The following is a 20,000-nucleotide window of genomic DNA, read 5'->3' as shown; positions in this document are numbered from 1 at the left end:
CTGGCTGTGTGTGTGTGTGTTATTTTTTGGGGCGAGAGTTTTTGTTTTTTTTTGTGACATTTTTGCAGCAGGGGGGAGTTTTTGCATTTTCTGTGTGTGTGTGTGTGTGTGTGTGTGCGTGCGTGTGCTATTTTTGGGGTGAGGGTTTGTTCTTTTTCTGTGAGATTTGGGGGGAGTTTTTTAAATTTCTGCAAGTGTGTGTGTGTGTTTGTGTTATTTTTGGGGTGAGGGTTTTTTGGGGTTGGAGTGGGGGTTATTTTTTCAGCGGGGGGAGGTGGTTCAGCCTGCCCGGGGACACTTCCATAGGCCCGGGCATGAATCCCGGGCTCGAGTGGGTGAGATACTTCCATGTATTTTCAAAGTGCTTTTTTCACCCTTTCTGTGCAATTCCCGGGACGGCCAGCGGGGGGCGCATGTCCCCGGACCCCGGGACGACGTCCCCCTGGCCCGGGCTACCTTCCCCGGGCAGCGCGGGGTGGTTTTGTGGAAGTTTTTATTTCAGGGGGGGAGACGCTTTGTCATGCCCAGGGACACTTCCATAGGCCCGGGCATGAATCCCGGGCTCGAGTGGGTGAGATACTTCCATGTATTTTCAAAGTGCTTTTTTCACCCTTTCTGTGCAATTCCCGGGACGGCCAGCGGGGGGCGCATGTCCCCGGACCCCGGGACGACGTCCCCCTGGCCCGGGCTACCTTCCCCGGGCAGCGCGGGGTGGTTTTGTGGAAGTTTTTTTTTCAGGGGGGAAGACGCTTTGTCATGCCCAGGGACACTTCCATAGGCCCGGGCATGAATCCCGGGCTCGAGTGGGTGAGATACTTCCATGTATTTTCAAAGTGCTTTTTTCACCCTTTCTGTGCAATTCCCGGGACGGCCAGCGGGGGGCGCATGTCCCCGGACCCCGGGACGACGTCCCCCTGGCCCGGGCTACCTTCCCCGGGCAGCGCGGGGTGGTTTTGTGGAAGTTTTTTTTTTCAGGGGGGAAGACGCTTTGTCATGCCCAGGGACACTTCCATAGGCCCGGGCATGAATCCCGGGGAAGAGTGGGTGAGATACTTCCATGTATTTTCAAAGTGCTTTTTTCACCCTTTCTGTGCAATTCTCGGGTCGGCCAGCGGGGGGCACATGTCCCCGGACCCCGGGACGACGTCCCCCTGGCCCGGGCTACCTTCCCCGGGCAGCGCGGGGTGGTTTTGTGGAAGTTTATTTTTCAGGGGGGAAGACGCTTCAGCTTGCCCGGGGACACTTCCACAGCCCTGGGCATGAATCCCGGGGAAGAGTGGGTGAACAATTTCAAACTGTTTTCAGTGTTTTTTTCACCGATTAGATGCATTTCTCCGGGTGTCCAGCACGGGGCGCAGTACCCCGGACCCGGGGGTGACCTCACCCAGGCCCGGGCTACCTCCCCCGGGCAGCGTGGGGGTGAAAATCTGGAACTTGTTTTTCCCGGGGGGAAGACGCTCGGACGTGCCCAGGGACACTTCCACAGCCCTGGGCATGAATCCCGGGGAAGAGTGGGCGAGCTGTTTCAAACTATTTTCAAAGTATTTTTTCACAGTTTGGATGCATTTCCCCGGGCGACCAGCGGGGGGCGCAGTGCCCCGGACCCGGGGGTGACCTCCCCCGGGCCTGGGCTACCTTCCCCGGGCATCGTGGGGAGGAAATATGGAACTTTTTTTTTTCAGGGGGGAAGAAGCTTCAGCTTGCCCGGGGACACTTCCACAGCCCTGGGCATGAATCCCGGGGAAGAGTGGGTGAACGATTTCAAACTATTTTCAAAGTATTTTTATCACCTTTTGGACGCATTTCCCCGGGTGTCCTGCGGGTGGCGCAGTTCCCCGGACCCGGGGGTGACCTCCCCCGGGCCCGGGCTACCTTCCCTGGGTAGCGTGGGGTGGAAATATGGAACTTTTTTTTTCAGGGGGGAAGACGCTTCTTCATGCCCGGGGACACTTCCATAGGCCCGGGCATGAATCCCGGGGAAGAGTGGGTGAGGAATCAAAGTATATTCAAAGTGCTTTTTTCACCCTTTCTGTGCAATTCTCAGGTCGGCCAGCGGGGGGCACATGTCCCCGGACCCCTGGACGACGTCCCCCTGGCCCGGGCTACCTTCCCTGGCCAGCGCGGGGTGGTTTTGTGGAAGTTTTTATTTCAGGGGGGGAAGACGCTTTGTCATGCCCGGGGACACTTCCATAGGCCAGGGCATGAATCCCGGGATCGAGTGGGTGAGGAATTTCAAAGTATTTTCAAAGTATTTTTTTCACCTTTTGGACGCAATTCCCCGGTTGTCCTGCGGGGGACGCCGGTCCCCAGACCCGGGGATGACCTCCCCCGGGCCTGGGCTACCTTCCCTGGGTAGCGGGGGGTGGAAATATGGAAGTTTTTTTTTCAGGGGGGAGGACGCTCGAACGTGCCCAGGGACACTTCCACAGCCCTGGGCATGAATCCCGGGGAAGAGTGGGTGAACGATTTCAAGATATTTTCTAAGTGCTTTTTTCACCTTTTGGATGCAATTCCCCGGGTGTCCTGCGGGTGGCGCAGTGCCCCGGACCCGGGGGTGACCTCCCCCGGGCCTGGGCTACCTTCCCTGGGTAGCGGGGGGTGGAAATATGGAAGTTTTTTTTTCAGGGGGGAGGACGCTCGAACGTGCCCAGGGACACTTCCACAGCCCTGGGCATGAATCCCGGGGAAGAGTGGGTGAACGATTTCAAGATATTTTCTAAGTGCTTTTTTCACCTTTTGGATGCAATTCCCCGGGTGTCCTGCGGGTGGCGCAGTGCCCCGGACCCGGGGGTGACCTCCCCCGGGCCTGGGCTACCTTCCCTGGGTAGCGTGGGGTGGAAATATGGAAGGTTTTTTTTCCCGGGGGGGCAGAAGCTTCAGCCTGCCCAGGGACACTTCCACAGCCCTGGGCATGAATCCCGGGGAAGAGTGGGTGAACGATTTCAAGATATTTTCTAAGTGCTTTTTTCACCTTTTGGATGCAATTCTCCGGGTGTCCTGCGGGGGGCGCAGTGCCCCGGACCCGGGGGTGACCTCCCCCGGGCCCGGGCTACCTTCCCTGGGTAGCGGGGGGTGGAAATATGGAAGTTTTTTTTTTCAGGGGGGCATAAGCTTCATCTTGCCCGGGGACACTTCCACAGCCCTGGGCATGAATCCCGGGGAAGAGTGGGTGAACAGTTTCAAACTGTTTTCAGTGTTTTTTTTCACCTTTTGGATGCATTTCTCCGGGTGTCCAGCACGGGGCGCAGTCCCCCGGACCCGGGGGTGACCTCAACCAGGCCCGGGCTACCTCCCCCGGGCAGCGTGGGGTGAAAATCTGGAACTTGTTTTTCCCGGGGGGGGAAGACGCTCGGACGTGCCCAGGGACACTTCCACAGCCCTGGGCATGAATCCCGGGGAAGAGTGGGCGAACGATTTCAAACTATTTTCAAAGTATTTTTTTCACCTTTTGGACGCAATTCCCCGGTTGTCCTGCGGGGGACGCAGTGCCCCGGACCCGGGGGTGACCTCCCCCGGGCCTGGGCTACCTCCCCCGGGCAGCGTGGGGTGGAAATATGGAAGTTTTTTTTTTCAGGGGGAAAAGACGCTTCTTCATGCCCGGGGACACTTCCATAGGCCCGGGCATGAATCCCGGGGAAGAGTGGGTGAGGAATCAAAGTATTTTCAAAGTGCTTTTTTCACCCTTTCTGTGCAATTCTCGGGTCGGCCAGCGGGGGGCACATGTCCCCGGACCCCGGGACGACGTCCCCCTGGCCCGGGCTACCTTCCCTGGGTAGCGTGGGGTGGAAATATGGAAGTTTTTTTTTTCAGGGGGAAAAGACGCTTCTTCATGCCCGGGGACACTTCCACAGCCCTGGGCATGAATCCTGGGGAAGAGTGGGTGAGAGGAATCAAAGTATTTTCAAAGTGCATTTTTACGGCTTGACTCCATTTCTCAATTCAAAGTGCTTTTTTTCTCACGGCTTGACTCCATTTCTCCGGGTGGCCAGCGGTGCCCCGGACCCAGGGGTGACCTCCCCCAGGCCCGGGCTACCTTCCCTGGGTAGCGTGGGGTGGAAATATGGAAGTTTTTTTTTTCAGGGGGGCAGAAGCTTCGGCTTGCCCGGGGACACTTCCACAGCCCTGGGCATGAATCCCGGGCTTGAGTGGGTGAGGAATTTTGAAGTATTTTCTAAGTGCTTTTTTCACCTTTTGGATGCAATTCTCCGGGTGTCCTGCGGGGGGCGCAGTGCCCCGGACCCGGGGGTGACCTTCCCCGGGCCTGGGCTACCTTCCCTGGGTAGCGGGGGGTGGAAATATGGAAGTTTTTTTTTTCCGGGGGGCAGAAGCTTCAGCCTGCCCAGGGACACTTCCACAGCCCTGGGCATGAATCCCGGGGAAGAGTGGGTGAACGGTTTCAAGATATTTTCTAAGTGCTTTTTTCACCCTTTCTGTGCAATTCTCGGGTCGGCCAGCGGGGGGCACATGTCCCCGGACCCGGGAGTGGCCTCCCCCGGGCCCGGGCTACCTTCCCCGGGCATCGTGGGGTGGAAATATGGAAGTTTTTTTTTTCCGGGGGGAAGACGCTCGGACGTGCCCAGGGACACTTCCACAGCCCTGGGCATGATTCCCGGGGAAGAGTGGGTGAACCATTTCAAACTGTTTTCAGTGTTTTTTTCACCTTTTGGATGCATTTCTCCGGGTGTCCAGCACGGGGCGCAGTCCCCCGGACCCGGGGGTGACCTCCCCCAGGCCCGGGCTACCTCCCCCGGGCAGCGTGGGGTGAAAATCTGGAACTTGTTTTTCCCGGGGGGGGAAGACGCTCGGACGTGCCCAGGGACACTTCCACAGCCCTGGGCATGAATCCCGGGCTCGAGTGGGTGAGGAATTTCAAAGTATTGTCAAAGTATTTTTTGCACCTTTTGGACGCAATTCCCCGGGCGACCAGCGGGGGGCGCAGTTCCCCGGACCCGGGGATGGACTCCCCCGGGCCCGGGCTACCTTCCCCGGGCATCGTGGGGTGGAAATATGGAACTTTTTTTTTTCCGGGGGGAAGACGCTCGGACGTGCCCAGGGACACTTCCACAGCCCTGGGCATGAATCCCGGGGAAGAGTGGGTGAACCATTTCAAACTGTTTTCAGTGTTTTTTTCTCCTTTTGGATGCATTTCTCCGGGTGTCCAGCACGGGGCGCAGTCCCCCGGACCCGGGGGTGACCTCCCCCAGGCCCGGGCTACCTCCCCCGGGCAGCGTGGGGTGAAAATCTGGAACTTGTTTTTCCCGGGGGGGGAAGACGCTCGGACGTGCCCAGGGACACTTCCACAGCCCTGGGCATGAATCCCGGGCTCGAGTGGGTAAGGAATTTCAAAGTATTTTCAAAGTATTTTTTTCACCTTTTGGACGCAATTCCCCGGGCGACCAGCGGGGGGCGCAGTTCCCCGGACCCGGGGGTGGCCTCCCCCGGGCCTGGGCTACCTTCCCCGGGCATCGTGGGGTGGAAATATGGAAGTTTTTTTTCCCGGGGGGAAGACGCTCGGACGTGCCCAGGGACACTTCCACAGCCCCGGGCATGAATCCCGGGGAAGAGTGGGAGAACGATTGAAACTATTTTCAAAGTGTTTTTTTCACCTTTTGCATGCATTTCCCCGGTTGTCCTGCGGGGGGCGCATTGCCCCGGACCCGTGGGTGACCTCCCGCGGGCCCGGGCTACCTTCCCCAGGCATCGTGGGGTGGAAATATGGAACTTTTTTTTTCAGGGGGGGAAGACGCTCGGACGTGCCCAGGGACACTTCCACAGACCCGGGCATGAATCCCGGGGAAGAGTGGGCGAACGATTTCAAACTATTTTCAAAGTATTTTTTGCACCTTTTGGACGCAATTCCCCGGGCGACCAGCGGGGGGCGCAGTTCCCCGGACCCGGGGATGGACTCCCCCGGGCCCGGGCTACCTTCCCCGGGCATCGTGGGGTGGAAATATGGAACTTTTTTTTTTCCGGGGGGAAGACGCTCGGACGTGCCCAGGGACACTTCCACAGCCCTGGGCATGAATCCCGGGGAAGAGTGGGTGAACCATTTCAAACTGTTTTCAGTGTTTTTTTCTCCTTTTGGATGCATTTCTCCGGGTGTCCAGCACGGGGCGCAGTCCCCCGGACCCGGGGGTGACCTCCCCCAGGCCCGGGCTACCTCCCCCGGGCAGCGTGGGGTGAAAATCTGGAACTTGTTTTTCCCGGGGGGGGAAGACGCTCGGACGTGCCCAGGGACACTTCCACAGCCCTGGGCATGAATCCCGGGCTCGAGTGGGTAAGGAATTTCAAAGTATTTTCAAAGTATTTTTTTCACCTTTTGGACGCAATTCCCCGGGCGACCAGCGGGGGGCGCAGTTCCCCGGACCCGGGGGTGGCCTCCCCCGGGCCTGGGCTACCTTCCCCGGGCATCGTGGGGTGGAAATATGGAAGTTTTTTTTCCCGGGGGGAAGACGCTCGGACGTGCCCAGGGACACTTCCACAGCCCCGGGCATGAATCCCGGGGAAGAGTGGGAGAACGATTGAAACTATTTTCAAAGTGTTTTTTTCACCTTTTGCATGCATTTCCCCGGTTGTCCTGCGGGGGGCGCATTGCCCCGGACCCGTGGGTGACCTCCCGCGGGCCCGGGCTACCTTCCCCAGGCATCGTGGGGTGGAAATATGGAACTTTTTTTTTCAGGGGGGGAAGACGCTCGGACGTGCCCAGGGACACTTCCACAGACCCGGGCATGAATCCCGGGGAAGAGTGGGCGAACGATTTCAAACTATTTTCAAAGTATTTTTTGCACCTTTTGGACGCAATTCCCCGGGCGACCAGCGGGGGGCGCAGTTCCCCGGACCCGGGGATGGACTCCCCCGGGCCCGGGCTACCTTCCCCGGGCATCGTGGGGTGGAAATATGGAACTTTTTTTTTTCCGGGGGGAAGACGCTCGGACGTGCCCAGGGACACTTCCACAGCCCTGGGCATGAATCCCGGGGAAGAGTGGGTGAACCATTTCAAACTGTTTTCAGTGTTTTTTTCTCCTTTTGGATGCATTTCTCCGGGTGTCCAGCACGGGGCGCAGTCCCCCGGACCCGGGGGTGACCTCCCCCAGGCCCGGGCTACCTCCCCCGGGCAGCGTGGGGTGAAAATCTGGAACTTGTTTTTCCCGGGGGGGGAAGACGCTCGGACGTGCCCAGGGACACTTCCACAGCCCTGGGCATGAATCCCGGGCTCGAGTGGGTAAGGAATTTCAAAGTATTTTCAAAGTATTTTTTTCACCTTTTGGACGCAATTCCCCGGGCGACCAGCGGGGGGCGCAGTTCCCCGGACCCGGGGGTGGCCTCCCCCGGGCCTGGGCTACCTTCCCCGGGCATCGTGGGGTGGAAATATGGAAGTTTTTTTTCCCGGGGGGAAGACGCTCGGACGTGCCCAGGGACACTTCCACAGCCCCGGGCATGAATCCCGGGGAAGAGTGGGAGAACGATTGAAACTATTTTCAAAGTGTTTTTTTCACCTTTTGCATGCATTTCCCCGGTTGTCCTGCGGGGGGCGCATTGCCCCGGACCCGTGGGTGACCTCCCGCGGGCCCGGGCTACCTTCCCCAGGCATCGTGGGGTGGAAATATGGAACTTTTTTTTTCAGGGGGGGAAGACGCTCGGACGTGCCCAGGGACACTTCCACAGACCCGGGCATGAATCCCGGGGAAGAGTGGGCGAACGATTTCAAACTATTTTCAAAGTATTTTTTGCACCTTTTGGACGCAATTCCCCGGGCGACCAGCGGGGGGCGCAGTTCCCCGGACCCGGGGATGGACTCCCCCGGGCCCGGGCTACCTTCCCCGGGCATCGTGGGGTGGAAATATGGAACTTTTTTTTTTCCGGGGGGAAGACGCTCGGACGTGCCCAGGGACACTTCCACAGCCCTGGGCATGAATCCCGGGGAAGAGTGGGTGAACCATTTCAAACTGTTTTCAGTGTTTTTTTCTCCTTTTGGATGCATTTCTCCGGGTGTCCAGCACGGGGCGCAGTCCCCCGGACCCGGGGGTGACCTCCCCCAGGCCCGGGCTACCTCCCCCGGGCAGCGTGGGGTGAAAATCTGGAACTTGTTTTTCCCGGGGGGGGAAGACGCTCGGACGTGCCCAGGGACACTTCCACAGCCCTGGGCATGAATCCCGGGCTCGAGTGGGTAAGGAATTTCAAAGTATTTTCAAAGTATTTTTTTCACCTTTTGGACGCAATTCCCCGGGCGACCAGCGGGGGGCGCAGTTCCCCGGACCCGGGGGTGGCCTCCCCCGGGCCTGGGCTACCTTCCCCGGGCATCGTGGGGTGGAAATATGGAAGTTTTTTTTCCCGGGGGGAAGACGCTCGGACGTGCCCAGGGACACTTCCACAGCCCCGGGCATGAATCCCGGGGAAGAGTGGGAGAACGATTGAAACTATTTTCAAAGTGTTTTTTTCACCTTTTGCATGCATTTCCCCGGTTGTCCTGCGGGGGGCGCATTGCCCCGGACCCGTGGGTGACCTCCCGCGGGCCCGGGCTACCTTCCCCAGGCATCGTGGGGTGGAAATATGGAACTTTTTTTTTCAGGGGGGGAAGACGCTCGGACGTGCCCAGGGACACTTCCACAGACCCGGGCATGAATCCCGGGGAAGAGTGGGCGAACGATTTCAAACTATTTTCAAAGTATTTTTTGCACCTTTTGGACGCAATTCCCCGGGCGACCAGCGGGGGGCGCAGTTCCCCGGACCCGGGGATGGACTCCCCCGGGCCCGGGCTACCTTCCCCGGGCATCGTGGGGTGGAAATATGGAACTTTTTTTTTTCCGGGGGGAAGACGCTCGGACGTGCCCAGGGACACTTCCACAGCCCTGGGCATGAATCCCGGGGAAGAGTGGGTGAACCATTTCAAACTGTTTTCAGTGTTTTTTTCTCCTTTTGGATGCATTTCTCCGGGTGTCCAGCACGGGGCGCAGTCCCCCGGACCCGGGGGTGACCTCCCCCAGGCCCGGGCTACCTCCCCCGGGCAGCGTGGGGTGAAAATCTGGAACTTGTTTTTCCCGGGGGGGGAAGACGCTCGGACGTGCCCAGGGACACTTCCACAGCCCTGGGCATGAATCCCGGGCTCGAGTGGGTAAGGAATTTCAAAGTATTTTCAAAGTATTTTTTTCACCTTTTGGACGCAATTCCCCGGGCGACCAGCGGGGGGCGCAGTTCCCCGGACCCGGGGGTGGCCTCCCCCGGGCCTGGGCTACCTTCCCCGGGCATCGTGGGGTGGAAATATGGAAGTTTTTTTTCCCGGGGGGAAGACGCTCGGACGTGCCCAGGGACACTTCCACAGCCCCGGGCATGAATCCCGGGGAAGAGTGGGAGAACGATTGAAACTATTTTCAAAGTGTTTTTTTCACCTTTTGCATGCATTTCCCCGGTTGTCCTGCGGGGGGCGCATTGCCCCGGACCCGTGGGTGACCTCCCGCGGGCCCGGGCTACCTTCCCCAGGCATCGTGGGGTGGAAATATGGAACTTTTTTTTTCAGGGGGGGAAGACGCTCGGACGTGCCCAGGGACACTTCCACAGACCCGGGCATGAATCCCGGGGAAGAGTGGGCGAACGATTTCAAACTATTTTCAAAGTATTTTTTGCACCTTTTGGACGCAATTCCCCGGGCGACCAGCGGGGGGCGCAGTTCCCCGGACCCGGGGATGGACTCCCCCGGGCCCGGGCTACCTTCCCCGGGCATCGTGGGGTGGAAATATGGAACTTTTTTTTTTCCGGGGGGAAGACGCTCGGACGTGCCCAGGGACACTTCCACAGCCCTGGGCATGAATCCCGGGGAAGAGTGGGTGAACCATTTCAAACTGTTTTCAGTGTTTTTTTCTCCTTTTGGATGCATTTCTCCGGGTGTCCAGCACGGGGCGCAGTCCCCCGGACCCGGGGGTGACCTCCCCCAGGCCCGGGCTACCTCCCCCGGGCAGCGTGGGGTGAAAATCTGGAACTTGTTTTTCCCGGGGGGGGGAAGACGCTCGGACGTGCCCAGGGACACTTCCACAGCCCTGGGCATGAATCCCGGGCTCGAGTGGGTAAGGAATTTCAAAGTATTTTCAAAGTATTTTTTTCACCTTTTGGACGCAATTCCCCGGGCGACCAGCGGGGGGCGCAGTTCCCCGGACCCGGGGGTGGCCTCCCCCGGGCCTGGGCTACCTTCCCCGGGCATCGTGGGGTGGAAATATGGAAGTTTTTTTTCCCGGGGGGAAGACGCTCGGACGTGCCCAGGGACACTTCCACAGCCCCGGGCATGAATCCCGGGGAAGAGTGGGAGAACGATTGAAACTATTTTCAAAGTGTTTTTTTCACCTTTTGCATGCATTTCCCCGGTTGTCCTGCGGGGGGCGCATTGCCCCGGACCCGTGGGTGACCTCCCGCGGGCCCGGGCTACCTTCCCCAGGCATCGTGGGGTGGAAATATGGAACTTTTTTTTTCAGGGGGGGAAGACGCTCGGACGTGCCCAGGGACACTTCCACAGACCCGGGCATGAATCCCGGGGAAGAGTGGGCGAACGATTTCAAACTATTTTCAAAGTATTTTTTGCACCTTTTGGACGCAATTCCCCGGTCGACCAGCGGGGGGCGCAGTTCCCCGGACCCGGGGATGGACTCCCCCGGGCCCGGGCTACCTTCCCCGGGCATCGTGGGGTGGAAATATGGAACTTTTTTTTTTCCGGGGGGAAGACGCTCGGACGTGCCCAGGGACACTTCCACAGCCCTGGGCATGAATCCCGGGGAAGAGTGGGTGAACCATTTCAAACTGTTTTCAGTGTTTTTTTCTCCTTTTGGATGCATTTCTCCGGGTGTCCAGCACGGGGCGCAGTCCCCCGGACCCGGGGGTGACCTCCCCCAGGCCCGGGCTACCTCCCCCGGGCAGCGTGGGGTGAAAATCTGGAACTTGTTTTTCCCGGGGGGGGGAAGACGCTCGGACGTGCCCAGGGACACTTCCACAGCCCTGGGCATGAATCCCGGGCTCGAGTGGGTAAGGAATTTCAAAGTATTTTCAAAGTATTTTTTTCACCTTTTGGACGCAATTCCCCGGGCGACCAGCGGGGGGCGCAGTTCCCCGGACCCGGGGGTGGCCTCCCCCGGGCCTGGGCTACCTTCCCCGGGCATCGTGGGGTGGAAATATGGAAGTTTTTTTTCCCGGGGGGAAGACGCTCGGACGTGCCCAGGGACACTTCCACAGCCCCGGGCATGAATCCCGGGGAAGAGTGGGAGAACGATTGAAACTATTTTCAAAGTGTTTTTTTCACCTTTTGCATGCATTTCCCCGGTTGTCCTGCGGGGGGCGCATTGCCCCGGACCCGTGGGTGACCTCCCGCGGGCCCGGGCTACCTTCCCCAGGCATCGTGGGGTGGAAATATGGAACTTTTTTTTTCAGGGGGGGAAGACGCTCGGACGTGCCCAGGGACACTTCCACAGACCCGGGCATGAATCCCGGGGAAGAGTGGGCGAACGATTTCAAACTATTTTCAAAGTATTTTTTGCACCTTTTGGACGCAATTCCCCGGGCGACCAGCGGGGGGCGCAGTTCCCCGGACCCGGGGATGGACTCCCCCGGGCCCGGGCTACCTTCCCCGGGCATCGTGGGGTGGAAATATGGAACTTTTTTTTTTCCGGGGGGAAGACGCTCGGACGTGCCCAGGGACACTTCCACAGCCCTGGGCATGAATCCCGGGGAAGAGTGGGTGAACCATTTCAAACTGTTTTCAGTGTTTTTTTCTCCTTTTGGATGCATTTCTCCGGGTGTCCAGCACGGGGCGCAGTCCCCCGGACCCGGGGGTGACCTCCCCCAGGCCCGGGCTACCTCCCCCGGGCAGCGTGGGGTGAAAATCTGGAACTTGTTTTTCCCGGGGGGGGGAAGACGCTCGGACGTGCCCAGGGACACTTCCACAGCCCTGGGCATGAATCCCGGGCTCGAGTGGGTAAGGAATTTCAAAGTATTTTCAAAGTATTTTTTTCACCTTTTGGACGCAATTCCCCGGGCGACCAGCGGGGGGCGCAGTTCCCCGGACCCGGGGATGGACTCCCCCGGGCCCGGGCTACCTTCCCCGGGCATCGTGGGGTGGAAATATGGAACTTTTTTTTTTCCGGGGGGAAGACGCTCGGACGTGCCCAGGGACACTTCCACAGCCCTGGGCATGATTCCCGGGGAAGAGTGGGTGAACCATTTCAAACTGTTTTCAGTGTTTTTTTCACCTTTTGGATGCATTTCTCCGGGTGTCCAGCACGGGGCGCAGTCCCCCGGACCCGGGGGTGACCTCCCCCAGGCCCGGGCTACCTCCCCCGGGCAGCGTGGGGTGAAAATCTGGAACTTGTTTTTCCCGGGGGGGGAAGACGCTCGGACGTGCCCAGGGACACTTCCACAGCCCTGGGCATGAATCCCGGGCTCGAGTGGGTGAGGAATTTCAAAGTATTGTCAAAGTATTTTTTGCACCTTTTGGACGCAATTCCCCGGGCGACCAGCGGGGGGCGCAGTTCCCCGGACCCGGGGATGGACTCCCCCGGGCCCGGGCTACCTTCCCCGGGCATCGTGGGGTGGAAATATGGAACTTTTTTTTTTCCGGGGGGAAGACGCTCGGACGTGCCCAGGGACACTTCCACAGCCCTGGGCATGAATCCCGGGGAAGAGTGGGTGAACCATTTCAAACTGTTTTCAGTGTTTTTTTCTCCTTTTGGATGCATTTCTCCGGGTGTCCAGCACGGGGCGCAGTCCCCCGGACCCGGGGGTGACCTCCCCCAGGCCCGGGCTACCTCCCCCGGGCAGCGTGGGGTGAAAATCTGGAACTTGTTTTTCCCGGGGGGGGAAGACGCTCGGACGTGCCCAGGGACACTTCCACAGCCCTGGGCATGAATCCCGGGCTCGAGTGGGTAAGGAATTTCAAAGTATTTTCAAAGTATTTTTTTCACCTTTTGGACGCAATTCCCCGGGCGACCAGCGGGGGGCGCAGTTCCCCGGACCCGGGGGTGGCCTCCCCCGGGCCTGGGCTACCTTCCCCGGGCATCGTGGGGTGGAAATATGGAAGTTTTTTTTCCCGGGGGGAAGACGCTCGGACGTGCCCAGGGACACTTCCACAGCCCCGGGCATGAATCCCGGGGAAGAGTGGGAGAACGATTGAAACTATTTTCAAAGTGTTTTTTTCACCTTTTGCATGCATTTCCCCGGTTGTCCTGCGGGGGGCGCATTGCCCCGGACCCGTGGGTGACCTCCCGCGGGCCCGGGCTACCTTCCCCAGGCATCGTGGGGTGGAAATATGGAACTTTTTTTTTCAGGGGGGGAAGACGCTCGGACGTGCCCAGGGACACTTCCACAGACCCGGGCATGAATCCCGGGGAAGAGTGGGCGAACGATTTCAAACTATTTTCAAAGTATTTTTTGCACCTTTTGGACGCAATTCCCCGGTCGACCAGCGGGGGGCGCAGTTCCCCGGACCCGGGGATGGACTCCCCCGGGCCCGGGCTACCTTCCCCGGGCATCGTGGGGTGGAAATATGGAACTTTTTTTTTTCCGGGGGGAAGACGCTCGGACGTGCCCAGGGACACTTCCACAGCCCTGGGCATGAATCCCGGGGAAGAGTGGGTGAACCATTTCAAACTGTTTTCAGTGTTTTTTTCTCCTTTTGGATGCATTTCTCCGGGTGTCCAGCACGGGGCGCAGTCCCCCGGACCCGGGGGTGACCTCCCCCAGGCCCGGGCTACCTCCCCCGGGCAGCGTGGGGTGAAAATCTGGAACTTGTTTTTCCCGGGGGGGGGAAGACGCTCGGACGTGCCCAGGGACACTTCCACAGCCCTGGGCATGAATCCCGGGCTCGAGTGGGTAAGGAATTTCAAAGTATTTTCAAAGTATTTTTTTCACCTTTTGGACGCAATTCCCCGGGCGACCAGCGGGGGGCGCAGTTCCCCGGACCCGGGGGTGGCCTCCCCCGGGCCTGGGCTACCTTCCCCGGGCATCGTGGGGTGGAAATATGGAAGTTTTTTTTCCCGGGGGGAAGACGCTCGGACGTGCCCAGGGACACTTCCACAGCCCCGGGCATGAATCCCGGGGAAGAGTGGGAGAACGATTGAAACTATTTTCAAAGTGTTTTTTTCACCTTTTGCATGCATTTCCCCGGTTGTCCTGCGGGGGGCGCATTGCCCCGGACCCGTGGGTGACCTCCCGCGGGCCCGGGCTACCTTCCCCAGGCATCGTGGGGTGGAAATATGGAACTTTTTTTTTCAGGGGGGGAAGACGCTCGGACGTGCCCAGGGACACTTCCACAGACCCGGGCATGAATCCCGGGGAAGAGTGGGCGAACGATTTCAAACTATTTTCAAAGTATTTTTTGCACCTTTTGGACGCAATTCCCCGGTCGACCAGCGGGGGGCGCAGTTCCCCGGACCCGGGGATGGACTCCCCCGGGCCCGGGCTACCTTCCCCGGGCATCGTGGGGTGGAAATATGGAACTTTTTTTTTTCCGGGGGGAAGACGCTCGGACGTGCCCAGGGACACTTCCACAGCCCTGGGCATGAATCCCGGGGAAGAGTGGGTGAACCATTTCAAACTGTTTTCAGTGTTTTTTTCTCCTTTTGGATGCATTTCTCCGGGTGTCCAGCACGGGGCGCAGTCCCCCGGACCCGGGGGTGACCTCCCCCAGGCCCGGGCTACCTCCCCCGGGCAGCGTGGGGTGAAAATCTGGAACTTGTTTTTCCCGGGGGGGGGAAGACGCTCGGACGTGCCCAGGGACACTTCCACAGCCCTGGGCATGAATCCCGGGCTCGAGTGGGTAAGGAATTTCAAAGTATTTTCAAAGTATTTTTTTCACCTTTTGGACGCAATTCCCCGGGCGACCAGCGGGGGGCGCAGTTCCCCGGACCCGGGGGTGGCCTCCCCCGGGCCTGGGCTACCTTCCCCGGGCATCGTGGGGTGGAAATATGGAAGTTTTTTTTCCCGGGGGGAAGACGCTCGGACGTGCCCAGGGACACTTCCACAGCCCCGGGCATGAATCCCGGGGAAGAGTGGGAGAACGATTGAAACTATTTTCAAAGTGTTTTTTTCACCTTTTGCATGCATTTCCCCGGTTGTCCTGCGGGGGGCGCATTGCCCCGGACCCGTGGGTGACCTCCCGCGGGCCCGGGCTACCTTCCCCAGGCATCGTGGGGTGGAAATATGGAACTTTTTTTTTCAGGGGGGGAAGACGCTCGGACGTGCCCAGGGACACTTCCACAGACCCGGGCATGAATCCCGGGGAAGAGTGGGCGAACGATTTCAAACTATTTTCAAAGTATTTTTTGCACCTTTTGGACGCAATTCCCCGGGCGACCAGCGGGGGGCGCAGTTCCCCGGACCCGGGGATGGACTCCCCCGGGCCCGGGCTACCTTCCCCGGGCATCGTGGGGTGGAAATATGGAACTTTTTTTTTTCCGGGGGGAAGACGCTCGGACGTGCCCAGGGACACTTCCACAGCCCTGGGCATGAATCCCGGGGAAGAGTGGGTGAACCATTTCAAACTGTTTTCAGTGTTTTTTTCTCCTTTTGGATGCATTTCTCCGGGTGTCCAGCACGGGGCGCAGTCCCCCGGACCCGGGGGTGACCTCCCCCAGGCCCGGGCTACCTCCCCCGGGCAGCGTGGGGTGAAAATCTGGAACTTGTTTTTCCCGGGGGGGGGAAGACGCTCGGACGTGCCCAGGGACACTTCCACAGCCCTGGGCATGAATCCCGGGCTCGAGTGGGTAAGGAATTTCAAAGTATTTTCAAAGTATTTTTTTCACCTTTTGGACGCAATTCCCCGGGCGACCAGCGGGGGGCGCAGTTCCCCGGACCCGGGGGTGGCCTCCCCCGGGCCTGGGCTACCTTCCCCGGGCATCGTGGGGTGGAAATATGGAAGTTTTTTTTCCCGGGGGGAAGACGCTCGGACGTGCCCAGGGACACTTCCACAGCCCCGGGCATGAATCCCGGGGAAGAGTGGGAGAACGATTGAAACTATTTTCAAAGTGTTTTTTTCACCTTTTGCATGCATTTCCCCGGTTGTCCTGCGGGGGGCGCATTGCCCCGGACCCGTGGGTGACCTCCCGCGGGCCCGGGCTACCTTCCCCAGGCATCGTGGGGTGGAAATATGGAACTTTTTTTTTCAGGGGGGGAAGACGCTCGGACGTGCCCAGGGACACTTCCACAGACCCGGGCATGAATCCCGGGGAAGAGTGGGCGAACGATTTCAAACTATTTTCAAAGTATTTTTTGCACCTTTTGGACGCAATTCCCCGGGCGACCAGCGGGGGGCGCAGTTCCCCGGACCCGGGGATGGACTCCCCCGGGCCCGGGCTACCTTCCCCGGGCATCGTGGGGTGGAAATATGGAACTTTTTTTTTTCCGGGGGGAAGACGCTCGGACGTGCCCAGGGACACTTCCACAGCCCTGGGCATGAATCCCGGGGAAGAGTGGGTGAACCATTTCAAACTGTTTTCAGTGTTTTTTTCTCCTTTTGGATGCATTTCTCCGGGTGTCCAGCACGGGGCGCAGTCCCCCGGACCCGGGGGTGACCTCCCCCAGGCCCGGGCTACCTCCCCCGGGCAGCGTGGGGTGAAAATCTGGAACTTGTTTTTCCCGGGGGGGGAAGACGCTCGGACGTGCCCAGGGACACTTCCACAGCCCTGGGCATGAATCCCGGGCTCGAGTGGGTAAGGAATTTCAAAGTATTTTCAAAGTATTTTTTTCACCTTTTGGACGCAATTCCCCGGGCGACCAGCGGGGGGCGCAGTTCCCCGGACCCGGGGGTGGCCTCCCCCGGGCCTGGGCTACCTTCCCCGGGCATCGTGGGGTGGAAATATGGAAGTTTTTTTTCCCGGGGGGAAGACGCTCGGACGTGCCCAGGGACACTTCCACAGCCCCGGGCATGAATCCCGGGGAAGAGTGGGAGAACGATTGAAACTATTTTCAAAGTGTTTTTTTCACCTTTTGCATGCATTTCCCCGGTTGTCCTGCGGGGGGCGCATTGCCCCGGACCCGTGGGTGACCTCCCGCGGGCCCGGGCTACCTTCCCCAGGCATCGTGGGGTGGAAATATGGAACTTTTTTTTTCAGGGGGGGAAGACGCTCGGACGTGCCCAGGGACACTTCCACAGACCCGGGCATGAATCCCGGGGAAGAGTGGGCGAACGATTTCAAACTATTTTCAAAGTATTTTTTGCACCTTTTGGACGCAATTCCCCGGGCGAACAGTGGGAGGCGCAGTTCCCCGGACCCGGGGATGGACTCCCCCGGGCCCGGGCTACCTTCCCCGGGCATCGTGGGGTGGAAATATGGAACTTTTTTTTTCCGGGGGGAAGACGCTCGGACGTGCCCAGGGACACTTCCACAGCCCCGGGCATGAATCCCGGGGAAGAGTGGGTGAACCATTTCAAACTGTTTTCAGTGTTTTTTTCACCTTTTGGATGCATTTCTCCGGGTGTCCAGCACGGGGCGCAGTCCCCCGGACCCGGGGGTGACCTCCCCCAGGCCCGGGCTACCTCCCCCGGGCAGCGTAGGGTGAAAATCTGGAACTTGTTTTTCCCGGGGGGGAAGACGCTCGGACGTGCCCAGGGACACTTCCACAGCCCTGGGCATGAATCCCGGGGAAGAGTGGGCGAACGATTTCAAAGTATTTGCAAAGTATTTTTTTCACCTTTTGGACGCAATTCCCCGGGCGACCAGTGGGAGGCGCAGTTCCCCGGACCCGGGGATGGACTCCCCCGGGCCCGGGCTACCTTCCCCGGGCATCGTGGGGTGGAAATATGGAAGTTTTTTTTTCCCGGGGGGAAGACGCTCGAACTTACCCAGGGACACTTCCACAGCCCTGGGCATGAATCCCGGGGAAGAGTGGGAGAACGATTGAAGCTATTTTCAAAGTGTTTTTTCACCTTTTGGACGCAATTCCCCGGTTGTCCTGCGGGGGACGCAGTGCCCCGGACCCGGGGGTGACCTCCCCCGGGCCCGGGCTACCTTCCCTGGGTAGCGTGGGCTGGAAATCTGGAACTTTTTTTCCCCGGGGGGAAGACCTTCGAACGTGCCCAGGGACACTTCCACAGCCCTGGGCATGAATCCTGGGCTCGAGTGGGTGAGGAATTTCAAAGTATTTTCAAAGTGCTTTTTTCACCTTTCAGATGCAATTCCCCGGTCGACCAGCGGGGGGCGCCGGTCCCCGGACCCGGGGGTGGCCTCCCCCGGGCCCGGGCTACCTTCCCTGGGCAGCGTGGGGTGGAAATCTGGAAGTTTTTTTTTCCCGGGGGGTGGACGCTCGGAAGTGCCCAGGGACACTTCCACAGCCCTGGGCATGAATCCCGGGGAAGAGTGGGTGAGAAGTGTCAAAATATTTTCAAAGTGCTTTTTTCACCTTTCAGATGCAATTCCCCGGTCGACCAGCGGGGGGCGCCGGTCCCCGGACCCGGGGTTGAACTCCCCCGGGCCCCGGCTACCTTCCCCGGGCATCGTGGGGTGGGATTGTGGAAGTTTTTTTTTCCCGGGGGGTGGACGCTCGGAAGTGCCCAGGGACACTTCCACAGCCCTGGGCATGAATCCGGGGGAAGAGTGGGTGAGAAGTGTCAAAATATTTTCAAAGTGCTTTTTTCACCTTTCAGATGCAATTCCCCGGTCGACCAGCGGGGGGCGCCGGTCCCCGGACCCGGGGTTGAACTCCCCCGGGCCCCGGCTACCTTCCCCGGGCATCGTGGGGTGGAAATCTGGAAGTTTTTTTTGCCCGGGGGGGTGGACGCTCGAACGTGCCCGGGGACACTTCCACAGCCCTGGGCATGAATCCCGGGGGAAGAGTGGGTGAGAAGTGTCAAAATATTTTCAAAGTGCCTTTTTCACCTTTCAGATGCAATTCCCCGGTCGACCAGCGGGGGGCGCCGGTCCCCGGACCCGGGGTTGAACTCCCCCGGGCCCCGGCTACCTTCCCCGGGCATCGTGGGGTGGAAATCTGGAAGTTTTTTTTTCCCGGGGGGTGGACGCTCGGACGTGCCCAGGGACACTTCCACAGCCCTGGGCATGAATCCCGGGCTCGAGTGGGAGAAGCATTCCGGATCGTTTTCAGTCTTTTTTGCCTGTTTGGATGCAATTCCCCGACCGACCAGCGGGGGGCGCAGTCCCCCGGACCACGGGGCGACCTCCCCCGGGCCCGGGCTACCTTCCCCGGGGAGAGTGGTGCGGAGACGTGGGTTTTTTCCGTTTTCACCCCCTGGCTGCAGTACCTCTGGCGGCCTGCCGGGGGCGCCGCGGCGCGTGCGGCTGCCCCCGGCCCCCCGCCACCTCCCACGGCCCTGCCGGGGCTCCGGGGGGCCCCAGGGGACCGCGTGGGAGCGAGAAACCCCGGCCTGGAAGTCCTTTCTATGAGGTCGGACAGGGTGGCCCGCGGCCGGCACACAGTTCCAGGAGGTCGGATAAGAGTGGAGAAATCCGGGGTGTGTGTCGCGCGGTCTAATGCGTGCCGCTACGCGCCGGAGCACCCTTTCTGCGGATCTATAGGGAGGCATGAGGATCTGACAAAGACAGGGGGATTCTCCCGGAGCCTGTTCCCGGGCCGCGAGAAGCCCGTCTCCCCCCGGGGGACGCCCGGAGCTCGGCGGGGGCTCCCCGGGATCGCCCAGCCCGGCCTGGGCTCCAGGAGGCCGGGCCCGAACCCGCCCCCGGCCCGGCGCAGCGCCCCCCGGCGGCCGAAGTCGGAAAACCCCGCGATTTCTCCGAGAGCGGGCCCCCGGCTCCCTCGCGCCCGGAGGAGGGAACCGAGAGGCGAGGGCTCCTTTTCCCGGCTCGCGGGCGCCCCCGGGTGGTGGAAAAATATATTGCAGTTTGTGGAAGTCATTTCTATGAGAACGAACCTGCCCCTCCGAGGCCGGGGGTCGGTTCCAGGAGGGCGGGAGAGAGTCGCTCCGAGTACCGCTGAAGTGTCGCGCGCCACTCGCGTGCCGCTACCCGCCGGAGCACCCCTCCTGGAGATATATAGGAGGCAGACGGATTCTGCCAGCA

This window comes from Crinia signifera, unplaced genomic scaffold, assembly GCF_055691185.1.
Source record: "Crinia signifera unplaced genomic scaffold, ASM5569118v1 HAP2_SCAFFOLD_275, whole genome shotgun sequence".
In the NCBI taxonomy this organism is placed as follows: domain Eukaryota; kingdom Metazoa; phylum Chordata; class Amphibia; order Anura; family Myobatrachidae; genus Crinia; species Crinia signifera.
The sequence above is the reverse complement of the archived record's forward strand: the minus strand, read 5'-3'. Positions refer to the sequence as shown.